At 40.5% G+C, this 21,425-nt stretch overlaps 1 protein-coding gene across 1 annotated transcript in view; it reads left to right on the top strand.

The window, feature by feature from the left end:
• The first annotated feature begins 2,496 nt into the window (after positions 1-2,496).
• LCA5L (lebercilin LCA5 like) overlaps positions 2,497-21,425 on the top strand; it is a 42,340-nt gene continuing 23,411 nt past the window's right edge. Inside the window, exons 1-2 of the mRNA XM_036850496.1 lie at positions 2,497-2,535; positions 4,058-4,123. The gene's annotated coding sequence lies outside the window, so the exon portion shown is untranslated. The remainder of the gene's footprint in view (positions 2,536-4,057; positions 4,124-21,425) is intronic.

Genomic DNA, 21,425 nt, shown 5'->3' with positions numbered 1-21,425 from the left:
AGTCTAGGGCAACACTTGTCTAATGTATGTCCACTTGGAGATGGTGCCCAGCTCACCCACAACAAAAACCACCACCCACCTTATATGAATAACTCACCACCCAAGGTTGTAGAAACACATAACGCACCAAAATTAAGAGTGGGCACTCTAACAGGATAGGGAGGAGCAGGTGGTGATGGGACAGGAAAGCCTTGTCCCGCACCAACCCCTAAAAAGCTAGAATTAAATGGGGTCAGCTTGAATCCTACTCCTGGGCATACACCCAGACAAAACTATAATTGAAAAAGATATATGCACCTCTATGTTCATAGCAACACTGTTTACAATAGCCAAGACATGGAAGCAACCTAAGTGTCCATCGACAGATGAATGGATAAAGAAGATGTGGTACACATACAAAATGGAATATTACTCAGCCATAAAAAAGAATGAAATAATGCCATTTGCAGCAACATGGATGGACCTAGAGATTACCATACTAAGTGAAGTAAGTCAGAAAGAGAAAGACCAATACCATATGCTATCACTTATATGTGGAATCTAAAATAAGATACAAATCAACATACCTAGGAAACAAAAACAGACTCACAGATCTAGAGAACAGACTTGTGGTTGCCAAGTGGGAGGGGGGTAGGGGAAGGAAGAAATGGGAGTTTGGGATTAGCAGATGCAAACTATTATATATAGAATGGATAAACAACAAGGTCTTACTGTATAGCACAGGGAACTATGTTCAATATCCTTTGATAAGCCATAATGGAAAAGAATATGAAGAGGAATATATATATGTGTGTGTGTGTGTGTATATATATATATATATATATATATATATATATATATATATCTGAGTCATTTTGCTGTACAGAAGAAATTAACACAACATTGTAAATCAACTATACTTCAATAAAATTAAAAAAAGAAAAAAACAGGGTCTGCTCGGAGATGCCCACTGCCCCCTATTACATAAAAACAAAATGAAAAAACCATAAAGGGAAACGTGATAAATTTGAGCTACACAAATACAAGATACACTATAAACAAAATTTAAAGGTAATTGACAAACTGCAGGAAATATCTGCAACATATACCATAGTCTGGGTTTTATAGAATGTCAAAAGTTCTAACAAATCAATTTTTACAAAGATGAACACCAACTGAAAAAGTGGGCAAAAGGCAAATCACAAAATAAGTACAAATGGTCACTGAAAGTACAACAAAAATGCCTATCCTTCCTAGTAATCAAAGTTGTGAAAAAATCAAAGTAAGGTGTCACTTTTTGACAATAACATGGGCATACTTTTTTTTAATTTTTAAAATGTATTTATTTTATTTATTTATTTTTGGCTGCATTGGGTCTTCATTGTTGCACACGGGCTTTCTCTAGTTGTGGCGAGCAGGGGCTACTCTTTGTTGCAGTGCGTGGACTTCTCATTGCGGTGGCTTCTCTTGTGGAGCATGGGCTCTAGGTGTGTGGGCTTCAGTAGCTGTGGCACATGGGCTCAGTAGTTGTGGCGCATGGGCTTAGTTGCTCCGCGGCATGTGGGATCTTCCCCGACCAGGGCTTAAACCCGTGTCCCCTGAATTGGCAGGCAGATTCTTAACCACTGCGCCACCAGGGAAGCCGCTACATGGACATACATTTTTAAAAGATATAAGATTATCCGCAAATGTGGATTAAGGATTGGAGACATTTGCCTGGAAGGCAAACTTTCGTATACCTTCAGAAAGCCTCAAAGTGGGCCTATCCTTTGATCCTTCAACTTCACATGTAGGAATTTATCCTAAGAAAACAGTCGGGGTGACCCCTAGGATTCATCTACAAGGACATTCAACAGGGCGTTGATACAATGGGAGGGTGAGGAGGAGGAGGGAAGAGGGAAAAAAGAAATAATGTGAATGTTCGTTAAGTATGCCTACGCATCACTGAAAACTCCTATGCAATCACTAAAAATCACCTATAATTTTTATAGGTGATTTTTACTTTTTCTTGGTACTTTCCTGTACATGGTAACTTCTCTACACCAAACATGCATTGCTTTGTGATCAGATTTTCTTCCACCAAGAAATCCATCTTTATAAAGGTTAACAGAAGCGCTCTGCTCTTAGTCCACGGCCCTCCCAGGCTGGGAACCGGACATGTGCATCGGACTCAGATTCAAAACACCCGGTGCGCGGGCGAGAGCGACCGGGCGCGGGGTCAGCTCGCTCGGCCCGGGTGCGGCCAGGGCACAGGCGGGATCACGGGCGCCGAGGAGGGGCGGCTGGAGGCTTGTTTGCGAAAGTCTATGCAGCCAGCTGAGTTCACCCTCACGGAAGAGTCAGGTGAGACAGGCCTCACAACCCGACCCTGCACACCTAGCCCGGGCCAGAGACGCGGTCCCGGGTGCGCGTGCGCGCAGGCCTCGCGGCCCGGCCTCTGGTTCCTCCCCTCCGGGCCGGCCAGTCCCATAAAGCCCCGCGCGCCGGTTTCCAGGGCGACGCGTCAGAGCCAGGAGGCCGCGGGGTTGGCGCTGCAGCGGCAGCCGCGCGGAGCAGGTAACAGACCCGCTGCCGCCGCGCCCCGCAGCCGGAGGTCTCTGCCCTGCCCCAGCCGAACCTCCTGCTAATCTTTCCGAGCCTTCCGGTGTCGCCCGGTCCCTCAGTCCTGGCCCCTGCCCAGCTCGGGCCTCGCTGCCTGGCTGTGGAGTTGGTAACGTAGGCGGGCCGTCAGGCCGCTTCCTCCTGCAAAGCGCGGCCTGGTGAAGAGCGGCCCTCGGCGTCCTTCGTCCCAGTTCAGACACTGTGACTGCACCCACGCAGCACACTCACAAGTCCACGCTGGCCCGGGGATCCGCGGACCTGCCCGCACGCGGACTGGCCGCTGGAGGCATTCGGGCAGGGGGAGGCCCCGAGCTGGCCCGGGTATGGCCCGGGGGCGGGGCCCGGCCCCAGTCACATCACCCCGCCTTCCAGCCCCGTCACGCTGGGGCCGATTTCACCCCTTCACCAACTTGCAGGCTTTCGCAGACATTTTTCTTTTATCTCTGAATCTGATACCTTAAATTTTGCATCTGCCTGCTTGCTTTGTTTTTTCCTTCTAACCTTAGCGCAGACATTTCCCTAATCCCCATCCCTGGGAAATCTGAATCCTTTGCAGTGTCTTCTGTGTTTTTGTCCCTCACTCGCTCAACTCAGCCTTGGAGCCCTCTGTCCACAATTTCCCGGTGGTGCTTTAACATTTCCTTGCCACACGTGTGCCAGCGGGTAAGTTTTCAGGCCAGTTTTTCACTGCCACACATGACCTTGACCTTTTTTTTTTTTAATCTACCCTCACTTCCTAGGTGAATTCATCCAGTCTCATAGGCTCAAAACCCATCTAAACGCGAGTGAACCCCACATGTGTATCTCCAGTCCTGACCCTCCTCTGAACTTAAGACGCATGTCTGCCTGCCCATATCTCTGCTTAGATGTCTAAGGCATCTCCAGCACAGCAAGTCCAGAACATTCCCGCAAACCTGCTCCTCCCGTGCTTTTACCCACCCCAGTTACTGGAAGCCATTCTCCCAAGTTGTCTGGGCATTAGTGTCCTCCTTGACTCCTGTTTTTCTCCCTCCCCACATTCAGTCTGTCAACACATCCTTCAGAACGTATCCAACGCCCACTGTCAGCACCCTGGTCCAGGCCTGGATTATTTCAGTAGCCTCCTAATTGGTCTCCCTGCCTTGAGTATAGACAGCCTTATGCTGTTTTCTTTTTCTGTGTTATTTCATGTAAGTTTTTTTTTGAAGGATATGAATTTTATAGTTTCCATAGGTAAAAATACAACATTTTTAGTATGCATTTTTGCGACTTTTAAACAAAGTAGACGAAGCTACGCAAGCACCTTACGATTAAGCTAAAAATTGAAAGATGCCCTTTAGCTTTCTGAGGTATATGACAGTGTCTCTGGATAGAACTATGGCAAGAACTTCAAAACTGACTTTACGGAAGAATGAAAGAATTCTGCCAAGTGAGAAAAGAAGTCACATAGGAATTTACGCTCTGTCTGTTCTGTATTCTTTCTTTTTTGGTTTTTTAGAGAAGCATCAAAAGAGGCAAATTGAAATGAAGACAAGTGAGCATTCCTACGCTGATCACTTTGATAGTAAGTACCTGGGCGCTGATACTCCAGTCAGGCACAGAGTGAGGCAGTGATTGATATGACAGCTCCCTGCCCTCAGGGAGCTAATGGCCCCAGACACCTGTCCCCTTGCCAGTTGCAAACCCCCAGCCTCCGTTGTCTCTTTTTCCATCTAGTGAAACCCTGATGGACCAAAGTATAACAGTAGGGCAGCTGCAACTTGCAGAGGGTCTATAGGATGTTCTGCTCTCCAGCCTCCCCTTGTGCTGTCACTTCGTAGAGGCTCTTAAAGCCACCTGAGGGGAATCTCCTCCGTCTTCAGCTGCCACAACTGCAACCCCCCTGTGCTTTGGATCTCACCCCCTCCCACTTGCTGTCACTCTCGGCTGTCCATTCTCTTACCTGTGTCATCACCTCTTCCATCTTGACTGGCGCTTTCCCTCGGCTTTTAAACATGTTCAAGACCTCCCATCACAAAAGAAACAGAAACAATCTCCCTTGACCTCAGTTCCCTTTCATTTTCCAGTTATTGCTCAATTTCTCATCCCCCTTGACAGGCAAACTTTGGTAAAGAATTGCCATATTCAGTGTATCCATTCTCTGCCTCTCATTCCTCGACCCGCTCCAGTCTGCCCTCCACTCTCATCTCTGCACCAAAACCACTAATCGGACGTTCCCGGCCACGTCTTGTTCAGTCTGTCAGGAGCACATAGGTCTGACTCTGCTGCTCCCCTCGCACTCGCGAAGCACTGTCTTCCCTGGGCTTCTGCACCCTCAGCCACGCCCAGCCCTCTGCTCCTCCGGCTCCCATAGGCCCAGCTACTGGGCGGCAGTGCCTCTTGATACCTCTCAGACCCCTGCAACTCAACACGCACGAGACCTGGCAGTCTCCCACCGCCCCACCCACTGGGACCCCTTCCACCGGAAACCAGGATTCCTCCTTGACCTTTTCCCTCACCCCAGCATCCAGTGGGTCACCAAGCCCTGGTGACATTGTCCCCTGTGCATCTTTCACATCGTCACGGGCACCTTGGTCCAAGCTCCCGCCTTCCTTCGTCCCGCCTCCTGCATCCGCTGCTCTCTGACTCTGCCCTCTTCTGTTCTCCCCCGCCTGCAGCCAGTCACCTCTTCGGAAGGCAGCGCAGATCATCCCTTCCCCAGCCTCTCTCTCTTTTGCTTACTGCTAGCTGGCTGTTCCTCTTGGATGAAAGATCCAGACCATAAACATGCCTTCCAGTGACCCTGCAGCTGTTCACCCCACTGACCTCTGGAGCCCCATCTGGAACCGCTGGCCCTTGTCACGGGGCCCAGCCGCAGGGGCCTCCTCTACCCGCCAGCCCTGGCACTGCCTCCTCTCTCTGCGCTGTTCTTCCTTCCCACCCTCCATTCCTCTTTGCCCAGCCAATTCCCGCTGACCCTGCATATCTCAACTTAGAATGCACCGCTCTAGGGAAACTCCCAGGTCACTGTCTAGATCAGGCTTCTTTGCCATATATCCTCACAGAGTTGTAGCTCTTTCCTTTAAAACACTTAGAACAGTCACTGTTGTGATTATTTTATTACCGACGTATTAGCTTCACGAAAACAGACACGTTTCTGTGTTCATTATACCCTCCACACCTCACACAGCTCCTGGCACGTGGTAAGCACTCAAATGTGTGTTGAAAGAATGAATGAAATGGACATTCGAATGTGTAACATCAAATGTGGGATATTTTCGTAGAATTTTATTAAAATAGACAGAGTGAAAATTCTAGTAAAAAAGAATCAGGTCAACACTGTAAATTAAAAAGAAATGTGGCAGTGGCCGGGAGGGGGAGCTAAAAGTTTACGTGTCTGTGAATGTAACCCTAGACCGTGGACTCTTCCTGTAGCCCATGCAGTAGCTGCATTTGCCGCCACCTGGTGGGAGTAGAGAGGCATAGCTTCTAACCCTGAAGGCTCTGCCTTGGGAAGCTGAGTCTGGTGATGAACTTGAGCTCTTTGTCAAAAATCAATTAAATATATAAAATTGTTAAATAACCAAAACCTACATAACTTGTCTATAACCATCCAAACCTTGAATGGCACAATTCCATGTTATCCAATAAAGCCTGAGATTTCTGATGTATATTTAATTGATGGACTTTCGTGCCGGACTAAACCTTAAACGTCATTGAAAACAGCAAATTTCGTACATTAAACCATTGAGGCCAGGCAGCTAGCTAGTACTGGCAGAGCTGGAATTATAACTCAGACGTCTTGCCACACAAGCCTTTTTCCTTCTGTAGCATACTTCCTCTCTTCTTAATTCCAGTGTTCATTCTTTTTTTTTTTTTTTTCGGCTGCGTTGGGTCTTCGTTGCTGCGCGTGGGCTTTCCCTAGTTGCGGCGAGCAGGGGACTACTCTTCGTTGCGGTGCGTGGGCTTCTCATTGCAGTGGCTTCTCTTGTTGCGGAGCACGGGCTCTAGGCACACAGGCTTCAGTACTTATGGCACATGGGCTTCAGTAGTTGTGGCTCATGGGCTCTAGAGCACGGGCTCAGTAGTTATGGCGCACGGGCTTAGCTGCTCCATGGTACGTGGGATCTTCCCAGACCAGGGATCGAACCCGTGTCCCCTGCATTGGCAGGCAGATTCTTAACCACTGCACCACCAGGGACGTCCCCTAGTGTTCATTCTTAAGCTTCCTTTCTTCAATATTAGAGCAACCACATTTCTGAAGCCAAAAATTGGGACACGTCATCTTAAAAGTGGACACAATGTTAGAAATCGTGTTCTTGAAAGCCTTGAGGTATGTGATCATCTTGCCTATTTTTATAACTATTCTTATAAGCTAAGGGAAGAGCTTTTCTGGTCATTTAACATTCTGCTGAACTTTAAGTCAAAGAGTTCAAGCCTTTTGTTCTGCAGGAAGACCCTCAACCTGGGTCTGGTCGGTGTCTCCCCCTGACCTGACTCAGGCCTGATCCTGGCAGGGAGACCACAGGAATGACCCTGTGCTCTTCTCAGTTTCCGGGAGGCACATGAGGTCCACCTGTCCCACTGGTGGTGCAGGCCTTGCTGACCTGGTGATGGTCAAGATGTCTGCCAGGTTTCTCCACAAAGCCACCCTCTTTCCCTTTGTATTTGATGAGTATCATGCCAGATCCTGTTCCTTATCAGACTTACGTTCACTGGCCTTTAGCATCCACTGACAAGTCCTGCCTGTTTCCACTACCTCTCTGATAGCCATCAAACTGTCATCGTCCCCTTCAGCCATTCCTTGTACATTTATTAGCTGTCATTCTACCATACGGAAGAGCTTTCTCTTCCTTTCTCTATTTATTTATTCATTTGTATTAGTATGGACTCATGGATTCCTATCTTATTTAATAGGTTGTCATCTTATTTCATCCTTATTTATTTTGATGCTCAAATTGTCCTAGATTTGATCAGTGAAAACTTCAAGTTGGCTTCTGTGTCCTTTTTCACATACCAGCCTTACCTTGTACTTTGCCTGCCCCAAGCCTGGAATCATCCATTTCTCTGAGGAACCCTGATTCCCTTTAGCAGAGGATGGTATTTAGTGGAGAATGATACTCAGTGTGCTCATGGTTACCGGGGTGTCATTGCTTCTAGGCCTTCAGCAGAGTTAGGAAACTTACCCACACACACACACACACACACACACACACACACACACACGCATGCACACGCATATATGCACATAGATTGGTAACTAGCTATCCTCGTGTATATATATATATAAAATATATATAAAATATGTGTGTGTGTGTGTATAGATATATATATATATATATATATATATATATTGGCCCAATATTCCCTATTCTAATCGAACACCTCAGAGTTATTTCTAGACGTCCCCCTTTCTATGTAAGTAAAACCTTTCAGGCAGAAATAAACTTGTCTTCTATGATTCTAAATACATTTATTTATTTCCTCAATTATCTTGTTTGCTCTGTGTAATTAATTTCCTGATCGTGCTGCTACCTGTCACCTTTTGTCACCCATCCCCCCACATTTCTCCTCCCCACCCAGCCCTCTCAGCCTCCGGGCATGCCTCCACCGATGCCCCTGCGCAAGGGCCAGCCTTCTTGCTTTTTAAAATCCCCATCCTGAGTGCTTGATGAGAGAGTTTGCTCGTTTCTCCAGCTAGTTTTTTTTTTTTTTTTTTTTAAAGGGCTATTTTTTTTTTAAAGAAATTCACGTTCTTATCCAGCTAGTTTTTACAAAACAATCCCACCAGCTCCCCGCAGTTGGTGATCTTTTTCCTAGGTGTAGTCCAGACAAGGTATAGCAAGACGGTGTTGAGAGCGTTAAGTTATTTCCCCAAAGCACGTGAAGTCATCCTCTTCATTGACTTCTTGAAGTTTAAAATAGTATGTTTCATTTACATTTTAATAGCCTGCTTTTAGTCTCATTTTGATTTATGATGTTTTTCAAGATAACTTCTATTAGTCTCCTGTTGCTGCTCTAACAAACACCACAAACTCTGGCTTAAAACAACACAGATTTATTCTCTTATAGTTCTGGAGGTCAGAAGTCTGAAGTGAGTCTCATAAGGCTAAAAATTAAGATATCAGCAGGGTTGGTCCCTTCCAGGGACTCCAGGGGAGAATCCATTCCCTTGCCTCTTAACAGCTTCTAGAAAAGCCAGTATTTGGCCTGTGACCCCCTTCCTCCATCCTCAAAGCCAGCAGGAAAACATCTGTCTCTGACTCTTCCTCCCTCATCACATTTCTATCTTCTGACTGACTCCCCCTGTGTACCTCTTATAAAGGTTTTTGTAATTGTATCAGGCCCACATGGATAAACCAGGATAATTAAGGATAATCTCCCCACCTCAATCAATATCCTTCAAGTGGTCATCTGCAAAGTTCCTTTTGCTCTATGCAGTTATCACATTCTGTTCACAGGTCCTGGGGATTCACAGTTTCTAGGGATTAAGATGTGGACATCCTTCGGGGCAGGGGGCAGTATTCAGCCTAACACAGTATCAAATATAAGTCTTAAATCTTAAAACTACAATTTTAGGGCTTCCCTGGTGGCACAGTGGTTGAGAATCTGCCTGCCAATGCAGGGGACACGGGTTCGAGCCCTGATCTGGGAATATCCCACATGCCGCAGAGCAACTAAGCCCGCGTGCCACAACTACTGAGCCTGCGCGTCTGGAGCCTGTGCTCTGCAACAAGAGAGGCCGCGACAGTGAGAGGCCCGTGCACCGCGATGAAGAGCGGCCCCCACCTGCCGCAACTAGAGAAAGCCCTCGCACAGAAACGAAGACCCAACACAGCCAAAAATAAATAAATAAATAAATAAATAAATAAAAACTAGGATTTTAACCCCTTTCTTTATGGCAGGTGATGAGCAACATGTAGACAATGATTAGGAACATGACTTGGAGATCTTTGCATATCCACACATACAGAGATATATTTCAGTCTTTTATTTTTTAAACAACTATGCAGTATCAGCATTACTATTAATCATAGGTACAATAACAATGTTTCGACAGAAAGACAGACAAGATGAAAAGGCAGAGGGCTACATACCAGATGAACAAGATAAAACCCCAGAAAAACAACTAAATGAAGTGGCGACAGGCAACCTTCCAGAAAAAGAATTCAGAATAATGATAGTGAAGATGATCCAAGACCTTGGAATAAGAATGGAGGCAAAGGTCGAGAAGATGCAAGAAATGTTTAACAAAGACCTAGAAGAATTAAAGAACAAACAGAGATGAACAATACAATAACTGAAATGAAAACTACACTAGAAGGAATCAATAGCAGAATAACTGAGGCAGAAGAACGGATAAGTGACCTGGAAGACAGAATGGTGGAATTCACTGCTGCAGAACAGACTAAAGAAAAAAGAATGAAAAGGAATGAGGACAGCCTAAGAGACCTCTGGGACAACATTAAACGCAACAACATTCGCATTATAGGGGTCCCAGAAGGAGAAGAGAGAGCCAAAGGACCAGAGAAAATATTTGAAGAGATTATAATCAAAAACTTCCCTAACATGGGAAAGGAAATAGCCACCCAAGTCCAGGAAGCACAGCAGGTCCCATACAGGATAAACCCAAGGAGAAACACGCCGAGACACATAGTAATCAAATTGGCAAAAATTAAAGACAAAGAAAATTATTGAAAGCAGCAAGGGAAAAATGACAAGTAACATACAAGGGAACTCCCATATGGTTAACAGCTGATTTCTCAGCAGAAACTCTACAAGCCAGAAGGGAGTGGCATGATATACTTAAAGTGATGAAAGAGAAGAACCTACAACCAAGATTACTCTACCCGGCAAGGATCTCATTCAGATTTGATGGAGAAATCAAAAGCTTTGCAGACAAGCAAAAGCTAAGAGAATTCAGCACCACCAAACCAGCTCTACAACAAATGCTAAAGGAACTTCTCTAAGTGGGAAACACAAGAGAAGAAAAGGACCTACGAAAACAAACCCAAAACAATTAAGGAAATGGTCATAGGAACATATATATCAATAATTGCCTTAAACATGAATGGATTAAACGCTCCAACCAAAAGACACAGGCTTGCTGAATGGATACAAAGACAAGACCCATATATATGCTGTCTACAAGAGACCCACTTCAGACCTAGGGACACATACACACTGAAAGTGAGAGGATGGAAAAAGATATTCCATGCAAATGGAAATCAAAAGAAAGCTGGAGTAGCTATACTCATATCAGATAAAATAGACTTTAAAATAAAGAATGTTACAAGAGACAAGGAAGGACACTACATAATGATCAAGGGATCATCCAAGAAGAAGATATAACAATTATAAATATATATGCACCCAACATAGGAGCACCTCAATACATAAGGCAACTGCTAACAGCTATAAAAGAGGAAATCGACAGTAACACAATCATAGTGGGGGACTTTAACACCTCACTTACACCAATGGACAGATCATCCAAAATGAAAATAAATAAGGAAACAGAAGCTTTAAATGACACAATAGACCAGATAGATTTAATTGATATTTATAGGACATTCCATCCAAAAACAGCAGATTACACTTTCTTCTCAAGTGCACACAGAACATTCTCCAGGATAGATCACATCTTGGGTCACAAATCAAGCCTCAGTAAATTTAAGAAAATCGAAATCATATCAAGCATCTTTTCTGACCACAACGCTATGAGATTAGAAATCAATTACAGGGAAAAAAAAGTAAAAAACACAAACACATGGAGGCTAAACAATATGTTACTAAATAACCAAGAGATCACTGAAGAAATCAAAGAGGAAACCAAAAAATACCTAGAGACAAATGACAATGAACACACGACGATCCAAAACCTATGGGATGCAGCAAAAGCAGTTCTAAGAGGGAAGTTTATAGCTATACAAGCCTACCTAAAGAAACAAGAAAAATCTCAAGTAAACAATCTAACCTTACACCTAAAAGAACTAGAGAAAGAAGAACAAACAAAACCCAAAGTTAGCAGAAGGAAAGAAATCATAAAGATCAGAGCGGAAATAAATGAAATAGAAACAAAGAAAACAATAGCAAAGATCAATAAAACTAAAAACTGGTTCTTTGAGAAGATAAACAAAATTGATAAGCCATTAGCCAGACTCATCAAGAAAAAGTGGGAGAGGACTCAAATCAATAAAATTAGAGATGAAAAAGGTGAAGTTACAATAGACACCGCAGAAATACAAAACATCCTCAGAGACTACTACAAGCAACTCTATGCCAATAAAATGGACAACCTGGAAGAAATGGACAAATTCTTAGAAAGGTATAACCTTCTGAGACTGAACCAGGAAGAAATAGAAAATGTAAACAGACCAATCACAAGCACTGAAATTGAAACTGTGATTAAAAATCTTCCAAAAAACAGAAGTCCAGCACCAGATGGCTTCACAGGTGAATTCTATCAAACATTTAGAGAAGAGCTAACACCCATCCTTCTCAAACTCTTCCAAAAAATTGCAGAGGAAGGAACACTCCCAAACTCATTCTATGAGGCCACCATCACCCTGGTACCAAAACCAGACAAAGATACTACAAAAAAAGAAAATTACAGACCAATATCACTGATGAATATAGATGCAAAAATCCTCAACAAAATACTGGCAAACAGAATCCAACAACACATTAAAAGGATCATACACCACGATCAAGTGGGATTTATCCCAGGGATGCAAGGATTCTTCAATATACGCAAATCAATCAATGTGATACACCATATTAACAAATTGAAGAATAAAAACCATATGATCATCTCAATAGATGCAGAAAAAGCTTTTGACAAAATTCAACACCCATTTATGATAAAAACTCTCCAGAAAGTGGGCATAGAGGGAACTTTCCTCAACATAACAAAGGCCATATATGACAAACCCACAGCAAACATCATTCTCAATGGTGAAAAACTGGAAGCATTTCCTCTAAGATCAGGAACGAGACAAGGATGTCCACTCTCACCACTATTATTCAACATAGTTTTGGAAGTTCTAGCCATGGCAATCAGAGAAGAAAAAGAAATAAAAGGAATACAAATTGGAAAAGAAGAAGTAAAACTGTCACTGTTTGCAGATGACATGATACTATACATAGAGAATCCTAAAGATGCCACCAGAAAACTACTAGAGCTAATCAATTAATTTGGTAAAGTTGCAGGATACAAAATTAATGCACAGAAATCTCTTGCATTCCTATACACCAATGATGAAAAATCTGAAAGAGAAATTATGGAAACACTCCCATTTACCATTGCAACAAAAAGAATAAAATATCTAGGAATAAACCTACCTAGGGAGACAAAAGACCTGTATGCAGAAAACTATAAGACACTGATGAACGAAATTAAAGATGATACCAACAGGTGGAGAGATATACCATGTTCTTGGATTGGAAGAATCAGCATTGTGAAAATGACTATACTACCGAAAGCAATCTACAGATTCAATGCAATCCCTATCAAATTACCAATGGCATTTTTTATGGAACTAAAACAAATCATCTTAAAATTTGTATGGAGACACAAAAGACCCCGAATAGCCAAAGCAGTCTTGAGGGAAAAAAACGGAGCTGGAGGAATCAGACTCCCTGACTTCAGACTGTACTACAAAGCTACAGTAATCAAGACAATATGATACTGGCAAAAAAACAGAAACATAGATCAGTGGAACAGGATAGAAAGCCCAGAGATGAACCCACGCACCTATGGTCAACTAATCTATGACAAAGGAGGCAAAGATATACAATGGAGAAAAGACAGTCTCTTAAATAAGTGGTGCTGGGAAAACTAGACAGCTACATGTAAAAGAATGAAATTAGAACACTCCCTAACACCATACACAAAAATAAACTCAAAATGTATTCGAGACCTAAATGTAAGACCGGACACTATAAAAGTCTTAGAGGAAAACATAGGTAGAACATTCTTTGACATCAATCACAGCAAGATCATTTTTGATCCACCTCCTATAGTAATGGAAATAAAAACAAAAATAAACAAATGGGACCTAATGAAACTTCAAAGCTTTTGCACAGCAAAGGAAACCGTAAACAAGATGAAAAGACAACCCTCAGAACGGGAGAAAATACTTGCAAACGAATCAACGGACAAAGGATTAATCTCCAAAATATATAAACAGCTCATTCAGCTCAATATTAAAGAAACAAACACCCCAATCCAAAAATGGGCAGAAGACCTAAATAGACATTTCTCCAAAGAAGACATACAGATGGCCAAGAAGCACATGAAAAGATGCTCAACATCACTAATTATTAGAGAAATGCAAATCAAAAGTACAATGAGGTATCACCTCACACCAGTTAGAATGGACATCATCAGAAAATCTACAAACAACAAATGCTGGAGAGGGTGTGGAGAAAAGGGAACCCTCTTGCACTGTTGGTGGGAATGTAAATTGATACAGCCACTATGGAGAACAGTATGGAGGTTCCTTAAAAAACTAAAAATAGGGGCTTCCCTGGTGGCGCAGTGGTTGAGAATCTGCCTGCCAATGCAGGGGACACGGGTTCGAGCCCTGGTCTGGGAAGATCCCACATGCCGCGGAGCAACTAGGCCCGTGAGCCACAATTACTGAGCCTGTGCGTCTGGAGCCTGTGCTCCGCAACAAGAGAGGCCGCGATAGTGAGAGGCCCGCGCACCATGATGAAGAGTGGCCCCCACTTGCCGCAACTAGAGAAGGCCCTCACACAGAAACGAAGACCTAACACAGCCATAAATAAATAAATAAATAAATAAAAACTAAAAATAGATTTACCATATGATCCAGCAATCCCACTACTGGGCGTATACCCAGAGAAAACCATAATTCAAAAAGACACATGCACCCCAATGTTCATTGCAGCACTATTTACAATAGCCAGGTCATGGAAGCAACCTAAATACCCATTGACAGATGAATGGTTAAAGAAGTTGTGGTACATATATACAATGCAATATTACTCAGCCATAAAAAGGAACGAAATTGAGTCATTTGCTGAGACCTGGATAGATCTAGAGACTGTCATACAGAGTGAAGTAAGTCAGAAAGAGAAAAACAAATATTGTATATTAACGCATGTATGTGGAACCTAGAAAAATGGTACAGATGAGCCAGTTTGCAGGGCAGAAGTTGAGACACAGATGTAGAGAACAGACATATGGACACCAAGGGGGGAAAACTGCGGTGGGGTGGGGATGGTGGTGTGCTGAATTGGGCGATTGGGATTGACATGTATACACTGATGTGTATAAAATTGATGACTAACAAGAACCTGCAGTATAAAAAAAACCAAACAAACAAAACAACTAATACTAAACTTTCATTGGGTTATTTGTATGGAAATATGTTAATATAAATGTTTCAGACATTACATGAAATTTCTAAAAATCTTATATGTTCTGGTATAATGTTATAAGTCATAATTCTAGTTATTACTTTAAAATGTATATCTCAGAAAAAAAAAAGATTAACTATGAGTTGAACCTGGATGATGGATACAGAAGAGTTCATTATACTGCTATTTTTGTTTATATTTTATTGTTTTTATTGTTTTCTATAATAAAATGTTTTTAAAAATTAAAAAAAACTTTAAAAAAATGTTTCATCCAATTTTTTAATTTTTGCCATTCTGATGAGTGAAACTGGAATCTAATTCTTTTAATTGGCATTTCATTAATTAAGAGCAAGTTTGAAAAACATTTTATATATATTTTTGGTTGTCTATGTTACTGTAATGTGCTTGTTCTGTAATGTGTTCATACCCTTTGCCCATTTTACTTATGGAGTATCATAAGAGTTCTTTGTAAGTTAAGGAATTAGCTCTTTGTCATATGTGTTGAAAGTAGTTTTCTCAGTTTCTGAAGTGCCTTTTAACTTTATAATTTTTTTTGTTATAGAGAAGTTTTAAATTTTTATATATGCATCCAAAATAGGAACACTTAAATACATAACAGAAATAAAGGGAGAAATTGACAGCAACAAAATAATAATAGGGGACTTTAACACTCCACTTACATTGATGGACAGATCATCCAGAAAGAAAATCAATAAGGAAATTCTGGCTTTAAATTTAAATTTAAAGCAGAATACACATTCTTTTCACATGCACATGGGACATTCTTCAGGACAGATTACATACTAGGCTACAAAACAAGTCTCAGTAAATTTAAGAATATTGAAATATATCAAGCATCTTTTCTGACTGCAATGCTATGAGACTAGAAATCAACTGCAAGGAAAAATAAAAGATGGCAAAAAAACAAACACATGGAGGCTAAATAATATGCTACTAAACAACCAATGGATCACTGAAGAAATCAAATCAGATATGAAAAAAATACCTGGAGACAAATGAAAGCAAGAACACAAGGATCCAAAATCCATGGGATGCAGCAAAAGCAGTTCTAAGAGGGAAGCTTATAGCAGTACAAGCTTACCTCAGGAAACAAGAAAATCTCATATAAACAACCTAACCTTACATCTAAAGGAACTAGAGAAAGAAGAACAAACCAGACCCAAAGTTAGTAGAAGGAAAGAAATCATTAAGATCAGAGCAGAAATAAATAGAGACTAAAAAAACAATAGAAAAGATCAATGAAACTAAGAGCTGGTTCTCTGAAAAGATACACAAAATTGATAAAACTTTAGCCAGACTCATCAAAAAAAAAAAAAAAAAAGAGGGCCCGAATCAATAAAATCAGAAATGAAAAAGAAGTTACAACCAACACCACAGAAAAACAAAGGATCATAAAAGATTACTATGACCAACTATATCACAATAAAATGTACAACCTAGAAGAAATGGACAAATTCCTAGAAATGTACAGTTTCCCAAGACTGAACCAGAAGAAATAGAAAATATGAACAGATCAATTACAATTTCATTAGTAATGAAATTGAATCAGTAATAATAATAATTTTTTAAAACTTTCAACAAACTAAAGTCCAGGACCAGATGGCTTCACAGATGAATTCTACCAAACATTAGAGAAGAGTTAACACCTATCTTTCTCAAACTATTCCAAGAAATTGCAGAGGAAAGAATGTTTCTGAACTCATTTTACAAGGCCAGCATCACCCTGATACCAAAACCAAAGATATCACCAAAAAAAAAAATTATAGGCCAATATCACTGATGAACATAGATGCAAAAATGCTCAACAAAATATTAGCAAACCAAATCCAACAATACATTAAAAGGATCATACACCATTATCAAGCAGAATTTATCCCAGGGATGCAAGGATGATTCAATATCTGCAAATCAATCAATCAATGTGATACACCACATTAACAAATTGAATAAATACCATATGACCATCTCAGTAGATGCAGAAAAAGCTTTTGACAAAAGCTAACATCCATTTATGATCACACACACACACACACAAAAACCCTCCAGAGAGTGAGTATAGAGACCCAACATAATAAATGCTATATATGACATAATAAATGCTATATATATATATATATATATATATATATATATATATATATATATATATATATATATATAGTCCACAGCTAACATCATAGTCAGTGATGAAAAGCTGAAAGCATTTCCCCTAAGATCAGGAACCAGACAAGGATGCCCACTCTCACCACTTTTATTCAACATAGTGTTGGAAGTCCTAACCACAGCAATCGGACAAGAAAAAGAAATAAAAGGAATCCAAATTGGAAAGGAAGCAATAAAACTGTCACTGTTTGCAGATGACATGACTATACATAGAAAATCCTAAAGACACCACCAAAAAACTCCTGGAACTCATTGATCAATAAAGTTGAAGGATACAAAATTAATATACAGAAATCTGTTGCATTTCTATACACTAACAACAAGCTATCAGTAAGAGAAATTAAGGAAACAGTCCCATTTACCATCACATTAAAAAGAATAAAATACCTAGGAATAAACCTACCTAAGGAGGTAGAAGACCTGTACTTGGAAAACTATAAGACACCAATTAAATATACTGAAGACGACACAAACAGATGGAAAGATATACTGTGTTCATGGATTGGAAGAATTAATATTGTCAAAATGACCATCCTACCAAAGACAATCTACAGATTCAATGCAATCCCTAGCAAAATACCAAGGACACTTTTCAGAGAACTAGAACAAATAATTTTAAAATTTGTATGGAGGCACAAAAGACCCCAAATACCCAAAACAATCTTGAGAAAGAAAAGAGCTGGTGGTATCACACTCCCTGACTTCAGACTATACTGCAAAGCTACATTAATCAAAACAGTATAGTACTGGCACAAAAACAGCCACATAGATCACTGGAACAGAATAGAGAGCCCAGAAATAAAACCATGCACTTATGGTCAACTAATCTAAGACAAAGGAGGCAAGAATATACCATGGAGAAAAGACAGCCTCTTCAATAAGTAGTGCTGGGAAAATTGGACTGCTACATGTAAAAGAATGAAATTAGAACATATTCTAACATCATATACAAGAATAAACTCAAGGGTACACTAATATGTGTAAAACAGATAAGTAATAAGAAACTGCTGTATAAAAAAATAAATTAAATTTTTAAAATAAATAAATGAATAAACTCAAGGGACTTCCCTGGTGGTCCAGTGGTAAAGAATCTGCCTTCCAATGCAGAGGACATGGGTTCAATCCCTGGTTAGGGAACTAAGATCCCACATGCTGCGGGGCAACTAAGCCCAGGCACCACAACTACTGAGCCCACGCAACTCAACTAGAGAAACTGCATGCCACAAACTACAGAGCCCACGTGCTCTGGAGCCTGCGCACCACAACTAGAGAAGAGAAAACCCGCATGCCACACCTAGAGAGAAGCCTGTATGCTGCAACAAAAGATCCTGCATGCCTCGATGAAGATCTCATGTGCCGCAAATAAGACCCAACACAGCCAAATAAATAAATAAATAACAAATAAATCTTTAAAAAAATAATAAAAATAAACTCAAAATGGATTAAAGACCTAAGTGCAAGACTGGAAACCATAAAACTCCTAGAAGAAAACATAGGTGGGATGCTTTTCTTTTTTTGGCCGCACCATACAGCATGTGGGATCTTAGTTCCCCGACCAGGGATCGAATCTATGCCCCCCCTGTAGGAAGTGTGGAGTCTTAACTACTGGACCACCAAGGAAGTCCAGGTGGGACACTCTGACATAAATTGTAGCAATATTTTTTTTGATCTGTCTCCTAAGGCAAAGGAAACCAAAACAAGAATAAACAAGTGGGACCTAATTAAACTTAAAAGCTTATGCACAGCCAGGGAAGCCACTGACAAAACAAAAAGACAACCTACGGACTGGGAGAAAATATATGCAAATGACATAACCTATAAGGGGTTAATATCTAAAATATATAAACAGCTCATACAACTCAATGTCAGAAAAACAAACAACCCCATTAAAAAATGGGCAAAAGATCTGAATAGACATTTCTTCAAAGGAGATATACTGGGGCTTCCCTGGTGGCGCAGTGGTTGAGAGTCTGCCTGCCAATGCAGGGGGCACGGGTTCGAGCCCTGGTCTGGGAGGATCCCACATGCCGCGCAGCAACTGGGTCTGTGAGCCACAGCTGCTGAGCCTGCGCGTCTGGAGCCTGTGCTCCGCAACAAGGGAGGCCGTGATGGTGAGAGGCCCGCGCACCTTGATGAAGATTGGCCCCCGCTCGCCGCAACTGGAGAGAGCCCTCGCGCAGAAACGAAGACCCAACACAGCCAAAAATAATTAAATAAATAAATTTTTTTTAAAAAAAGGAGATATACAAATGGCCAAAAGGCACATGAAAAGATGCTCAGCATCATTAATCATCTGAGAAATGCAAATCGAAACCACAATGAGATATCACCTCATGCCTGTTAGAATGGCTATGATCAAAAAGACCATAAACAACAAATGTTGGGGAGGATGTGGAGAAAAGGGAGCCCTTGTGCACTGCTGATAAAAATGCAGGTTGGTGCAGCCACTGTGGAAAACAGTATGGAATTTCCTCAAAAAACAAAAATTAGAACTACCATATGACCCAGCAATTCTACTCCTGGCTATATATCTGAAGAGAATGAAAACATCAATTCAAAAACATCTATGCACCCCAATGTTCATAGCAGCATTATGTACAATAGCCAAGATTTGGATGCAACTTAAGTGTCCATTACCAAATGAATGGATAAAGAAGATGTGGTATATATGTGTGTGTATACACACACACACACACACACACACACACATGCATATACATATACATGGAATACTACTCAGTCATAAAAAAGAATGAAATATTGCCATTTGCAACAACATGGATGGACTTGGAGGTTATTATGCTAAGTAAAATTAGACAGAGAAAGACAAATATTGTATGGTATCACTTATACGTGGAATCTAAAAAATAAAATAAACTAGTAAATATAACAAAAAAGAAACAGACTCACAGATATAGAGAACAAGCTAGTGGTTATCAGTGAGGAGAGGGAGTGGAGAAGGGACAAGAGAGGGGTAGGTGATAAGTACAAATTATCATGTATAAAATAAATAAGCTACAAGGCTATATTGTACAGCACAGGGAATATAGCCAAAAATTTATAATAATTATAAATGGAATATAACCGTTAAAAATTGTGAGAATCACTATGTTGTACACATGAAACATATAATATTGTAAATCAACTATACCTGAATAAAAAAACTTTTTAAAAATTTTATGCAGCCATTTTTACTAATTGTTTCCTTTGTGGTTTGTGAGCTTTATTTCTTACCACACTCCATGTTTTCTTTTAAGATTTGTTTTTAACATTTACATTTTTAATTCATCTAATATTTAAGTGTAAGAAATGTAGTAAGAATTCACTTTTGTTCTGATTTCTAGACAGATGTCTAGCCTGTTGCCCCACACCATCATTTCTTGAATGTCTGCTTTTCTCCACCTTTATCTTATACTAGGTTTCCATATGTATTTGTTTCTGTTTCTGAACTCTTTATTTCATGATATTGTTCTGTCTATTCAAGCACTATTATCAGCCTCTTTTAATGACTATAGCTTTATATCACAATATCTGATAGAGGTAGTCCCTTCTCATCATTTTTTTTTAATCCTTTTGTTCTCATGTATTTTTCATATTCATAATTATATGAATTTAGTATGATCTTGTCAAATTTCCAAAAAACATTAATCTTGACATTTTTACTAGGAATACTGTGATTATGTACATTAAATTAGGGAGAATTTACATCTTTATCACCTTGGTCCTTCTTATATAAGAATACTATATGTCTGTCCACTTACATAAATCTTTTATTTCTTTCAGTAGTTTTAAAGATTTTTTCATATTATTTGTATTAAACCTGTATCAGATGTTTTAAATTTTTAGCTGATATATAGTAAGTGGGATCTTTTCATCTGTTTTCCAAGTCATTTCAGTTAACATATAGAAAAGATTGATTTTTATATCCATTTAATAGCCAATAGTTTTATTGAATTCCCTTTATTTTATACTGTTGTATGGGGTTTTATAAGTTTAAAATCATGTTACCTGCACATAATAAATGATTTGTCCTTTCTTTTCCGATATGTATACGTGTTATTTCTTTCTCATGTCTAATTTCATTGGCTAGTACCTCCAGAGCAATATTAATTAGCAGAAGTGATCGTTGGCATCTTTATCTAAATCCTTACAGCAATGTAAATTAATGTTTCACTGTTAAGCATGAGATTAGCTTTTAATTTGAGATATGTATTAATATTTCTTTATCATATTGGGAAAGCATTCATTTAGGGCATTTTGAGTTGGGTCAGCACTAGTGAGAAGTTTTTCAGGAGTAATGGATATGGAGAAAGGAC

This window comes from Balaenoptera musculus, chromosome 4 (assembly GCF_009873245.2).
Source record: "Balaenoptera musculus isolate JJ_BM4_2016_0621 chromosome 4, mBalMus1.pri.v3, whole genome shotgun sequence".
Lineage (NCBI taxonomy): Eukaryota > Metazoa > Chordata > Mammalia > Artiodactyla > Balaenopteridae > Balaenoptera > Balaenoptera musculus.
This window is presented reverse-complemented; position numbering and strand designations above follow the sequence as displayed.